Genomic DNA, 13584 nt, shown 5'->3' on the forward strand with positions numbered 1-13584 from the left:
CTGAAGAGACTAGACATTTTGGTATGTTATGAAACAGGGAGAAGAATTTTGCTACCTGACAAAATTTTTATCTGCTATGCAGCTTAATGCCTGCAGCATAGTCCTAAGTATTACTCAAGTTGGATTTCTTCTAGATTTATGAATGTAGAAGAAAAAAAATCTATTAACAAGGCCCTGTATATTAAAGAGGAAATAATGTTTTCTTTAGTAGCACTGATACAGGAGGTGGCTAAAGAATACCTGTATTCTGAAAGACTTTAAACTAAATACAGTATAAAAGACACCAAGAGTAATATCAAAGTCAGTGTGTGTGTGTGTGTAGTGCAACTGTATGTGTACCTTTTGGGGAGTGCCACAGCCAGACATTCATGCTCAGAAGTGAAGATGAGATATACATAGCAACATTTTAAAGACATTAGACAGTAAAATTAGATCCAGTTCAACTGCAATTTTATTAATTATGAAGAGTATAAAGAGTTCTTTTGTTTTATAGGGGTGCATGGAGTTTAACCTAACAACAGAAATGTCAGAAGGCCCAAGTCTGGAAAATGGTTAATGTAAAGTTAATTGCCCCAAAGCAGATTTCATATATACCACTTTTAAATCTCTCACGTGCTCTTTATTGAATTGTTGGTAAGTATTGGACAACAAAATATATATGTTCAAGCAACCGTCCTTCTACTTTATCCATCTTCTCCATTTCTTAAAGAATTTCTGAGACAGCCTTCCTCAGATGTTTGGCTTCTCAGTATAATATCTCCATGCAGGGACTGGGTATGACAGAGACAAACAATACCGGTCATGCTTAAACGAAACATCCGCACAGGTTCTACAGGCCACGACAGCATTTAGGCCAGTCACTATTGCTTAGACTATGCAATATCACACATTTACAAAACCAAAATATGAAAAAGAAAGAAAAAAAACAAAATATATTCAGCTAATGATATTTCAGAAAGAAAAGTGTCATAAATAGAATCAAGGTGAGAAAATACAGACATCTACTGCTAATGAATTAACACCAAAGACTTCAACTGTTTAAAATAAAAAACACTAATTTAAACTACTAAAGACTTACCATTGTGGCAAAAGCACAGAACATAGCCAGCAAAAAAGCACGATTCTGAGAGTACCCCAGAAAGTGTTGTAGGGTGTTACACTGACATGAGGAATGGCTAGATTTTAGATATATCTGTCCTTGGAATTAGCATATATAGTACATGACTAACCTGAACATGAGATATGTGTCTAGGCTGCAGTAAACAGGAGGTATTATTCATGCTTTACTCATTTAGCATACATTGATTGCTGTTCAAGTGGTGGTCAACATGTGCTTACCATATATGGCAACAGAAACACTGATATGTTCTCCCAGTAATGTACAAATCTTGCATCATGTATCTGTTATTGTTACCCTTATATGATCTCTTGTCTGGGATGTTGCTATCATTTTCCTTAAGCATAGGCAAGATGTGTGTCAGTGATGCATGTGCACATCTCAGTGATTGTGGTACTTCTCACTGGGTATGTGTGTTATGACTCCACAATGCAGACAGATAGCATGCATGTGATAATCCCATTCATTTGCTGTGAGACATGTCAAGACAAACTGTGTTAACCTGGTTACACAAGAATGCATGTGGAACGCTATATACATCTCATTACAATTTCACAGTGCAACTGTAAAACCACAGTATGCAGAAACTATTATATGCATTCTAAAGAAGAATTAGCATTTTGGTCTTCTCGCCAGCTGTGCACACACAGAAAAGCAAGGAACAATGAGGAGTTCTATAACCCCAGGTGGGCTGAAGTAATGGCAAGCATCAGTGTAGTTAGGAGACATGACTGCTTCAGCATTAAGTGTCATTGAAGGGTGAATGAAAAGGAGGACAGAGTGAAGAGGAAGGCACAGGATATACACATTCAGGAGAAGTAGGTTGAGGTATGAAGATCTGTGACTATCTCACTGACATTCGCAGAGTAGCTGCTCATCAACCACATGCCAGTAGTATTAATTATGAGTATTCAGGGTGGCACTGAAGTTGGTGTCAATGCAGATAAGGTATGTTTGTGGTATATATAATCCACAAAAGAGTTGTATAGGAAGTAAAACTGCCACAATCTCAGTCCAAAAACATTACCGTGAATGAATATGAATGAGTTCAAGTCCAGCACTGAATTTATTAACGCTCTTTTATTAACAAACTGCTTCAGATGAAGGTTTTCTTTCATTTGGTTTCTGCGCGCATGTGTGCATATTTTTAGGAGCGACGTTGTTTTGTAAAGGTACGAAATGGAATAACAAAGGGTAACGGTTGAAAACCAGTAGCATATGAGACTTCACTGCAGGTATCTGATGAAGTCCTAATGTGTTGGGACGAAAACGCAGTTTGTTAATAAAAGAGCGTTAATAAATTCAGTGCTGGACTTGAACTCATTCATATTCATTCACGGTAACGTTTTTGGACTGAGATTGTGGCAGTTTTACTTCCTATACAACTCTTTTGTGGATTATTGGTTTTTCAGAGTTGTATCACTCCTTTTTTGGATTTGTGGTATATATGTTAAAGCACAGACAGAGTTATGACACAGTATATACATACATGAGTTCCATTACATTCAGATTGGAGGTCTACTACACCTGTGGTGGTGTATCCCCTCTGATGGTGCAAATGTCAAGGGTATGTAGCACTTATTACTGCTATGACAGACAGCTGCTATGTTATAATTTTGACTGTTGGCATTTATGGTGATGGATAATATTTCACAGGTTTTGAATCAGATACCACTGCAGTGTCATTAATATAAATATAAATGTGAATATCAACTCTACCAAGCAAAGCAGGATGAACTAGCATTGAACCAGGCTCCTGCACCAGTGGAAATGATATTTTTGCTTCCTACCATTCCAACAATGCCACTGTGACTAACATTACTGTAGAATCAGAAGCAGGCACTGCTGCAGTGCATGCCATCATTATGTTGTGGTAGTCAATGAAAGGTGCTGGTATGGATAATGTGACTGAAAGGCAACACAACACTTTAAGTTCTGCTGTACCAGAAGCTGGATATAGTATCCACATGTCTGACTCATCCACACCTAAGTATGTACTGCTGTTGTGTCTCAGCAGGTCACCAGTCAGGTGATAGGAGATGGTGAGGGCACACTGTCAGTAGCAATACAGAATACAGCTCCATGGATTCTTTCCATGTGGGTGCTGATGTCAGTGAAGATGCTGTATCTGCACCACAGCCAGAGGGTACTGGAACAGTATCTTTTTTTTGGCATTGTCACAATACACACATGCCACTGTGAGTACAGCTGCTCCTGTAAGCATTGAATCTGATGGTGTTCTTTTACAACCTACACATTTTGAAGGATATTGTTCTCTCAGAGACCAATATGGCAAGGGCATTTCATTGATTTATTTTACTGTATGTAGACTCCTTCATGGTTCTTTGTGTTCTAAGTGACAAGGCATGAGACATGGACAGTCACAATTTTCCCTTTTCCCAACAGATTTGCAATGCATGTTTATAACACATTACACTTGTGTTCAAACATTTCTGCACTCTAAGTGAGGCAGTAGACTCTTCTGAGGTCTACAGAATGCTGTTATGATACAAGCATTACTTGGGATGGCAGAAGGTACAAATACAGTTAGCCTATGCGCATGCTCTGCATATACTCAAATTTCATCCTCTGCTATTGTGAGCTATTCACCATCAATGTTTGACCATTGCTGTTGAGGATATACTTCCTGCGGGCCACGTAAGATCTAATGTTTACATGTCGTCTTCCTAAGCACATGCAGGGATGCCTCTTCCATGTGGCTGTGAGTCATGATAGTGCAGCAGTCATTTGCAGTCAGTATAATATGGAGAAGTGGCAGTGCTGTGGTGACAGCATGTATTTATCAGTCTGTCCTATTCTGCACATTCCCTGGCTGTGGCATTGGTTAGCACTTAATGCGCTTATCCATTCGGTTGATAAATGTTAATTGTATGTCTACTCATATCCCTTACATCTACACATGTGCTGCTTACTTCCAACATTCCGACTTTAGATCTTAAATCAGCCTTGCAGGACTTTATTTCAGTATATGTTGTTACATCAGACAAAGGCCCAACCAGTGAATGTACTCCTCTGCTCAGCACAAGTTTGTATTGGCTGTTTTCTGGGCTGCCTTCTTAGTGGTACTGGCACTTTATGTTCATAGTTACTGCCCCCTGTTTGTGAGGTGGTGGTACTTCTAGTGATGCATCTGCAAGGGCAGAATGTGCAACATGCATCTAGTTAAAGCTATGCTGCATGCCTTATTGAGTTTATATGTAATCTCCCTTTCTAATAATGCAGATACCTAAATCCTGTTTTGAAGTATGGAAATCACACTCTTTTTGTTGCATGTTCATCTGAGTGATGCACTGTAGATCCCATCTAGTAATCTTATCAGCCCCCTCACTGTCAGAGTCAAGAGTTCCAGTGGCTAACTAGCATTACCAATAAACTGATGTGTGATAACGGTGCCTACTGTAGAGGGATTACAGAGGATGCTTGGAGTTTCAGGCATACATATCATAACGGACTATGAGGTCTTAAGCAGAGATATCTTTTGTGTACCTAGTGAAACCAAATACTTCATGAATGTTTATGTATTGGCACTAATGCTTACTAATATACTTATACTTTTCAAGGGAGTTTCTTCTGCCTATCAACACCTTCCCAATACCAACCTTCAGGCTTTATCCCCAGTGTCAAAGGATACGTTTTAGAGATGCCCTACAGCCATCTAGACTCTGTTTGAAGGAAGGTAATGCACTGCTCTGCTTGTTTGAAGGACAGTATAGTACTAGAGTGTTTGTTTGAAGGCTGCTAATGTACTGGATTACTTATCCTGCAGGAGAAGCTTATTCCCTAGATGGGAAAAGTGCTCTATAATGAATCTCTCTCCCCATAGTATACATTTTTTTTTCTACTGCTGGACATTTAAGTCTCTCATTTGGTGTTTGGTAAGCTATTGGATTTGCAGAGATATAGAACACCAAGGACAACAGGGTCACTAACGGCACAGTAGGTGAGGCACAGTGTGCACCTCCACAGTCTATTAGATATTGATTAAAGGGACAGGGCTTCTAGCCTTTGTTGGTACCTTAGGGTCTTTAAGCCTGAAATCTTAGTTAGAAACCTAAGTGAGGTACATCACCAAGGGGGCATTGTACTCTACAACTGGTCTGATCAGAGCTGAATATCATCAGCATCATCATCTTTTGGCTGTTCCTGTTAAGGGTTGCCACAGCAGATCATCTGTTTCCATTTATTCCTGTCCTCTGCATCCTGCTCTGTCACAGCAGCCACATGCATGTCCTCTCTCACCACATCCATAAACCTTATCTTAGGCCTTCATCTTTTCCTGTTACCTGGTAGCTTCATCCTTAGAATCTTTTTCCCAATATACTCAGCATCCCTCCTCAGCACATGTCCAAACCAACATAATCTTGCCTCTCTGGCTTTGTCTCCAAACCTTCCAACCTGGGCTGACCCTCTATTATACTTATTCCTAATCCTGTCCACCCTTGTCACACCCAGTGCAAATCTTAACATCTTCAACTCTGCCACGTCAAGCTCTGATTCCTGCCTTTTTGTCCGTGCTACTGTCTCTAACCCATATAACATAGCTGGTCCCACTACTCTCTTGTAGACCTTCCCTTTCATTCTTACTGGTACTTGTCTGTCACAAATCAGTCCTGACACTCTTCTCCACCCACTCCACCCTACCTGTACTCTCTTCTTCATCTCTCTTCCACACTCACCATTAATCTGAACTATTGATCACAAGTACTTAAACTCATCCACCTTCACCACCTCTACTCCTTGCATCCTCACCATTCCTCCATCCTCCCTCTCATTCACACACATATATTCTGTCTTAGTCCTGCTGACCTTCATTCCTTTTCTCTCTAGAGCATATCTCCTTCTCTCCAGGGTCTCCTCCACCTAATCCCTACTCTCATTACAGATCACAATGTCATCTGCAAACATCACAGTCCACGGGGACTCCTGTCTGATCTTGTCTGTCAACTTGTCCATCACCACTGCAAATAAGAAAGGGCTCAGAGCTGATTCTTGATGTAATCCCAGAACTGAATATAAGGGTCTATATTATAAGATCAATGGTTGAAAACATTGAACAACATATGGTCAACACCATATGGTTGATGTCTTCAAACGTAGACCTTATAAAAAGACAAAAACAAAAAAAGAAAAAAGTACCCTAATGGCCCCCCACAACCCCCATTACTTAAATATACCAACTCCGAGACCACAACACATTGCAGTAAATGGAAATCTCCCCTTACGTAGATTTCTGTTTACATGCTCGAGATCTGAGCATTCGATATTCTCGTGTTGACAATGTCAGATTCGACATTGTCGACTTTCAAGAATATAATATAGACCCAAAAATAAGGGAAAAAGAACATTTTTAGCAATGGATGATATACCCTGGGCTATTAGTTGTGCTATGCAGAAGGAATTTCTAACTACAGTTGCCACTTGATAACTAAAGGAGATACAACTGTCAACCCAGACACTCCGGTCCAAGATTACATTTTTTTTTGTTTAGTACTACAGTATTATTATAATACATGCTGACGACAGATGTTACAATATCACACTTTTTCTCATTTAACTTTAACCCATTTTCAGAAAACCAGGTTTTTAACTATGGTAACATGGACAAATTATTTCTGAAAAGTAAAAGTGTCAACTGGGGTATTGACAGTAACACTCAGTCTGCAATTATCTGCATACTGAGCTAACCAGAGAGCCTTCTCCTCAGTTTGGAGACAACAAAAGTATATGATGAAAAAGAAGGGTCCCAGCAGAGATTACCTGGTGACTCTGCTGGTTACATTTGTATTTTCAGATGAGACACCTGCCACATAAACTATGTGGGTTCTGCCTTTTAGCTAGTTTGCTACCCATGTTATCACATTAGGGTCTACATTTAAAGAATATAGCTTACTTACAAAGCATGCTTTGGGTATAGTATCAAATGTTTTAGCTAGGTCAGGATATGCAGTTTGAACAGCATAATCCACTGTCAACAACCTGAGTGACCCTCTCAAAGAAGTTAACTAGATTTAATAGGCAGGATCTCCTTTGGCAAAGTTGAACTTTTGAGGGTCTAGCGTAACGGGAGCTTTGATATCATAACTGATTATATCAGTTGTCATATGATCAGTCTCATAAGGCTGAATGGTCTATAATTACCATGGCCCATGATAGGGCCACCCTTGTGGATGGCATCACCACCACAGTACTCCATAATTCAGAAACATATTTTGTCATTAAGCCTAGGTTATACAATTTGAGGGTATGTTTGGTGGGGGCATGTTTGTAGCTATTTACTAGACATTCAAGTACATTGTTATGTCCCATGGAGGAAGTATTTTTGCTCTTTGATGGCATCTCCAGAACATGTTTCCTGGTGACAATAGGGGTATAAGGGAATCTGGGATATGTGTAGATTAGGTATATGCTTTATGGTGAAATTTGCACTAAACTTGTTTGATACCACATTGGCAATGTCTGTTGTGTAAGAATGGGGTCCCATGTTGGCATGATTGCCTTTGCCAAGTGTGTGGCATACCTATCATGCTTATGATCACTTGTAGTCCACTGATGGTATGAGAACCCTGCATAACTGACATTTTTTTCACTATATCAGAAGTGCACAGATATAGGCTGTGGCATGAGGCATCACACACAACTGGAACTGACTGAATATGTGGTTGGACGACTCTTGTAAAACTACACTAGTGTCTCTGCTTCATCCATGCAGCTTTAAAAGGAAAAGACATGGCAATGATTACCCTCACTACCTAGTCTATTTTCTACTTGTACACATAACAGCATTCTTCTGCACATTTGTCTGAGAAGGTCAACAGTGTGGGCATTCATTCAGATGCCATCATACTGTTCTTGTTTGGCAAGGGTGCTGCATAGTATTTATTATGAGGAGTGCCTAAAATGCATGTCTGGCACACAGATGGTGCTGGCAACACTGCCGGGGCAGAAAGCACAACACCATTCATGTCCATTTGACATGTGCCATAGTTCTTTTGTGGACTGTGATTATAGTTTAATATGTGAATTTTGTCTTTATTGTTATTTATTTATTGTAAGAAACTGTATGCCTATAGCTTTTCTCCAACTTATTTTTCTGGAGTACAATGGCCTTTGTCACTTTGGTCCCTCCTGTGATTTATAAATAGGATGCCATTACCCCTTCATTTGGCTGCATGGAAAATTCTCCAGGGCATATGCATGGGACCGACATACCTTTTTTTCTGCTTGTTTACACACCAAGACGCAGTGACATGAAAACAACTTGCACCCACCTGTTTATGCTCAAATAATTCACCTGCTGCCTTCATCCCTACAAGAAACAGCACCATTTCTCTGCTGAGCAACTTCTGGTAAACAGAGGCTGAACACACCAGCTAGGTGTGGGGAAAAAATACCATGCCTCCTTCCCATAAAATCTCCTATTTCCTGACCCTGTTACTGAACTCAAGTCACTGAAGGCACAGTTGGACACCATAGTTCTGTCTGTTAGGACCTTGTATATACATTTATGGGACATGTTTTTTGAGGCAGACATAGCCTGTGCACTGTTGCAAAACCATTTCTCTGGCTGACATCCAGTTGCTTTTTGGGTTTGGTAATACTTAATGCTTGGTTTTGGTTCTGCACAAAAACCTTCCTCAATATGCACAATGATTATGTATCTGACAATCTGCAGTTTTAGAATTATTCAAACCATGACAGTATATTAATAGACAAAATTAAAACTCCATTCATAACGCACACTGACATACAATTATAATTTTCTTCAAAGGTGTTATTGCTGCATTATTTGTTTTATACCAATTCTTAGCATGTGACACTTCTGAAAAGTATTTCCTTAAAGTTAAACACGCATTATTATGTTATAGTAGAAAGATCTGTCTATATACTGCATCAATTAAAATATAGGCATGTTAGGAGAGTTTCTGAATATAAGAAAGTGGCACAGATCCACGAGTTAGACCAAGGAACTAAAAAGGAAACGACTTTCAACAGCATGAAATGCACGTTTAAGTTCCCCTTGAGCCTCACACTAGAGTGGCATTTTGTTAATAATTTGTGTGCCTGTAATTGGAATGCTTGACGTATAGGAATCCAGCTGCCATTAACTTTTCACGGTTACCTGAACCCAGCCTTTTAACAGCGTCCAGGAAACATGATGCTGCAGGGAAGCCCTAAGTGACTCTGTTGCCAAAGTGAGTCACCTGCAGAGCGAATGCATGATATACTTATGTTGGTGTCCCCTCTACCAAGAGAAGTGCTTCTTCAGCTAGGGGAGATCAGGCTTATGATGGATTTTTTCCCTCCTGAAATATAAATGTTCAAGTTATATTACTTTAAACACTGTGGTTCAACAAATGATGTTTCCACAGAATTTGCCAAAGGAAAGACAATGCAAATGCTTAATATTTTTGTACAAAAAAAATTGCCTTTTCTCCCTGTCATGGCAATTATGTGGCAGAGTATATTTAGTACAGGTTGTATAGTGTGCAGCCTCCCACTGTGGGAATTGTAGGGATTTGTTCATACTTAATATGGTACAAATGTCCATCATAGTTTTTGAGTCATGAAGCTTTCAGAATTTTCTGGAGGTCCACATAAAAGGGGTTTAATTTAAGTCTCTGAGTACAGTTCAGCAAATGCAGGTGACTAAAGGCAACAACACACAGAAAACAATAAAAGTGCGGAGTGCCACTGATCTCCTGAGCACAGATTTCCTATTACTATAGAGTGTCATCAAGGCCATTATATCAGTGCCAGACATATGCTCCTTATATTACATACAACAATGACAGGAATTAGATCCAATGTAATTTAATTTTTTTTTTCCTGAAGAGTACATATTTTTCATTGTATGACCTGCACTGTCACATACCTGTCTCTAGGAACATGCCCTTATTCAGTTTATTAGGAAATAAATATCTGGTTGCAATCCATTTTTTCTGAACCTTAGGTTGCTTGAAATCCATCAGAAATCTAACCAAACATGGGTAATGGAATACAAATAAAATCCAAGAGCCACAAAACAGACCATCCTTAAAACAGGTAGAGCTTTGAACAGCTTTGTGCAGCAGTTACAATTCCCTTTGCACTGAGAGTGAGATGCACTTCATGCATTCTTTTGCCTGACAATACCACAGTGTCTTTTGAAAAAATATCGTATATTGTTATGCCACTACTTATATTTCATAAACTGTAAGAAACAGTCAGATCTTAAAACAGCTACCTGTTATCTCATCTTTACATTAAGCAATAAAAACATTCACACCTTGACACTAAAGCATCACCATAAAATATAACTATTAGGTTTGCATTAAGCAAAATATAGGTATTTCAAGCAGAAATGATCAGACATATTTTGAAAACAGTCTCCACGAGTGAACTTACACATTTTGTAGTATTTTAGTAACAGACCAAAGAGTGGACATATTAGGATCCAATGAGTTAAAGAGATCTAATAATAAATGAACACCATAATAGTAGATTCTGAACAATTGATTTAGTGTTTTCATATGTAAATAGTCAATGACTTCTTTAAAACACAAACAACTAATGTAAAAACACGAATAAGTACTTCTATAACAATCATATGGAATAAAACAACCTTATAATATGCATCATGTAACAAATGTGTACAAGCCAAAAAATAAATCAATTCTATATCAAATTATTTGTGGTACTCAAAACAATTTTAATTTTGGAGCCCTCAAATATGAAACACTAGGTGAAGAAACATTTTTTTAAGCAATGGTAAACACTTGCATTATTTCTAACTTGGCATACTATTTCTCGGTATTTCAATTTGCTCTCCAAGCAGCCTCCTCTGGGATGTTTTTGGAATCTTTCCAGAATAAAAAAAAAATGCAAATTCCATATAATATTACATACCAGGGAATTATTTTACATTAATGCATTGGTTTTATCCTTTCTTTTAATACAGTTTAAATGCTTATAAATCCGCTATTGCAGTCACCTCTCAGTGTTCCCTACATAACACGCATTACATGTGGTACACTGAGCTGCATAACATTATCATTTTATTACATCATAAGGCAGCAAGAACCTCATAAAGAAGCATTATTATTTTAGACTTTCTAGACAAACATAAACATAAGCAATGTACTTCACCTGTATTTGCAGAATTGCCTGAGCATGTTACATGAGTTATTCAAGTAAACCTGTAGTTCACAATCTGCAAGATTACATTTATAACTTTGTATCATAGAAAAAAATGAAAAACTGTCTAGCATTTATCTAATTTGCAGGTATCATTTTTAGCCGCTGCTTTGTCTCAAGCCTAACCTGAGACATCACAGTATGATTATTTTACCTGTTTTGAAAATATTATAGCAATAACCCACGCCTGGGTGTGGGTAATGCTAAATTTACCCACGGTTGGCGTGGTTTGGTCCTGAGGGCGAAGCCCGAGGGACCAAACAAAGCCAACCGTGGGTAAATTTAGCATTACCCACACCCAGAAGTGGGTTATTGCTATTATACCATGACATTATTTAAGAAAAGAAACTGTTACTTTTCTTAAATAATGGCATAGTATAATGCCTGTTTACTGCCCTTCCGCAGATGTCTGGCATCCGCGGCAGTTCTGATGTACTGCGCGCCTGCGCAGTACATCAGAGTTGTTAAAGCAACGGAGAAAGCAAGATCTCCGTTGCTTTTATAGTCTCGCTATGTTAAATGAGTTTAACATAGCGAGACAGTTTTAAAATAAGCAACGGACATCTCCGTTGCTTATTTTAACTGTCTCGCCATGTTAAACTCATTTAACATAGCGAGACACTAAAAAAAGCAACGGAGATCTTGCTTTCTCCGTTGCTTTTTATTTAAACACTGCCTCGCTATGTTAAATGGGTTTAACATAGCGAGACAGCTTTAAAATAAGCAACGGAGATCTCCGTTGCTTATTTTAAAGTGTCTCGCCATGTTAAACCCATTTAACATAGCAGACAGTGTTTAAAACGAAGTTATACTAATGGAAAAAAGTCCGGGCGACCGGACCTTTTTCCATTAGTATAACTCGATTTACAACGGGCACGCTGGCCAATCAGCGTGCACGTTTTGGGGGGATCATGGTATAATAACAATGTTTCTGCAGCTTCTATTACTAGATTGCAAAACTGTGCAAGTGTATGCTTAGAGCGCAATTATAAAAGTGTTTATATGAATGGCAGAGAACACAGAAACATGTAGACTAGAGCCCAGAGGTCAAGGAGACCCCAACATACTGGTGCACACTCAAGTGGAGCAACCAATATTAGAGGCCGAAATTATAACTTCTGCTTTCAGACTGTCAGAGGGATTCATAAACAGTGAGCACCATGGTTTCATAAGTTATAAGAGAGTTATTGCAGTATAATAAAATGCATGCTGTAGTGTAATTCCACTATTGGCACATTTCTTAATATCGAACTGTACTGATATGTACATATATACTACAGCTGTGTGCCTTCCCTATATAAGTAACCAGCACAAATCTGTCAGTCACAAATAACAGAAAAACAAGGAATCGCAGCTTGATGACTTCCATACCCTTTTTAATATACTTAACTAAAGATAACAAAAACAATCACTAAGTGTTTTCACCTGAAAAAAATTTAAATTAGTACTGATATAGTTCATTTTTTGTACTTGTGTGAGTAACCATTGGGAGTTTAATATATTCTTTCCTTAGATTGACCAATTAGAGTAAATTACATTAATAGGGGGACTAAATAATTATAATATTAAGTGTGGCTACATTTTGATGTATTTATTATACATGTTTTTCTACCTTTTTTACAGCTTTTTTAAGTGTTGCGCAATTAATTATTTATGATTCTGCTTTGTGATTGGTTGGATAGCTTTATTTAAATCTGTATCATTGTGATGAATAATTACCCTGAAGAAGTCCTAATGTTTTCATATGAAAGTGCTTAGTGATTATTTTTGCTATTTTTAGTTACGTATATTAAAAACTGTGTGGAAGTCATCAACCTGTAATTCCTTGATTTTTGTGTTATCTTGCCTATATAAGCTTTGCTATGCTAGACACAAAGCTATGTATCACACTAGTTATGTCTCATACATGAGCAAGTCATTGGTAGTGAACACGATCGCAGTTCATAATATTTGAACTCTTACGTGAACATGGTTCTTGACCACTACTAATGCATGCATCATTTGCATCTTAGAATGAAAGCAGAAGATTTGAACAGTGTGTGCATCTTCTCTCTCTTTGTTAGATTTTTTGTTGGTGTGGTGCCAACACTGACTAGTACTCTCATGTGTGTGTGTGTGTGTGTGTGTGTGTGTGTGTGTGTGTGTGTGTGTGTGTGTGTGTGTGCGTGTGTGTGTGTGTGTGTGTGTGTGTGTGTGTGTGTGTCTTCATGTGTGTGCATTTGTATGTGCGTCTGTTTGCGGGTGCGTACGTGCATGCATGCATGTGTGTGTGT

The sequence above is a fragment of the Protopterus annectens genome, chromosome 7.part0 (genome assembly GCF_019279795.1).
Source record: "Protopterus annectens isolate FY-2018-M chromosome 7.part0, PAN1.0, whole genome shotgun sequence".
NCBI classification, from domain to species: domain Eukaryota; kingdom Metazoa; phylum Chordata; order Ceratodontiformes; family Protopteridae; genus Protopterus; species Protopterus annectens.